The sequence below is a fragment of the Arachis duranensis genome, chromosome 2 (assembly GCF_000817695.3).
Source record: "Arachis duranensis cultivar V14167 chromosome 2, aradu.V14167.gnm2.J7QH, whole genome shotgun sequence".
In the NCBI taxonomy this organism is placed as follows: domain Eukaryota; kingdom Viridiplantae; phylum Streptophyta; class Magnoliopsida; order Fabales; family Fabaceae; genus Arachis; species Arachis duranensis.
In genome coordinates this window covers 54910445-54911305 of record NC_029773.3, presented here as the reverse complement: position 1 = coordinate 54911305, position 861 = coordinate 54910445, and positions in this window count along the sequence as shown.

Genomic DNA, 861 nt, shown 5'->3' with positions numbered 1-861 from the left:
ACTGAGATTTACAAGGTGACCATAGCTTGCTTCATACCAACAATCTCTGTGGATTCGACCCTTACTCACGTAAGGTTTATTACTTGGACGACCCAGTACACTTGCTGGTTAGTTGAACGGAGTTGTGTCCAATAGTGCCAATTTCTAAAATCCAATTACAAGAAAATAGGAATCACAATTTCGTCCACCAAGTTTTTGGCGCCGTTGCCGGGGATTGTTCGAGTATGGACAACTGACGGTTCATCTTGTTGCTCAGATTAGGTAATTTTCTTTTCAAAAATCTTTTTCAAAATTTTTCTTTTCTTTTTTCATTTTTCTAATAATGTTTTTCGAAAAAAAATAATAAAAATACAAAAAAATTAGAAAATCATAAAAATCAAAAATATTTTGTGTTTCTTGTTTGAGTCTTGAGTCAATTTTTAAGTTTGGTGTCTTGCATGTTTTCTTTGCATCAAAATATTTTTCAAAACTATGTTCTTGATGTTCATCATGATCTTCAAAGTGTTCTTGGTGTTCATCTTGACATTCATAGCATTCTTGCATGCATTCATTGTTTTGATCTAAAAATTTCATGCATTGAGTATTTTTGTTGTTTTTCTCTCTCATAATAAAAAATTTTCAAAAATCAAAAAAATATCTTTTTCTTATTTCCCTCCAAATTTTCGAAATTTTGGGTTGACTTGGTCAAAAATTTTTAAAAATTAGTTGTTTCTTACAAGTCAAGTCAAAATTTCAATTTTAAAAATCTTATCTTTTCAAAATCTTTTTCAAAAATTATATCCTTTTCATTTTTTTTCCATTTTTTGAAAATTCCAAAAATCTTTTACAAAATATTTTTCAAAAATCTTTTTCTTATCTTTA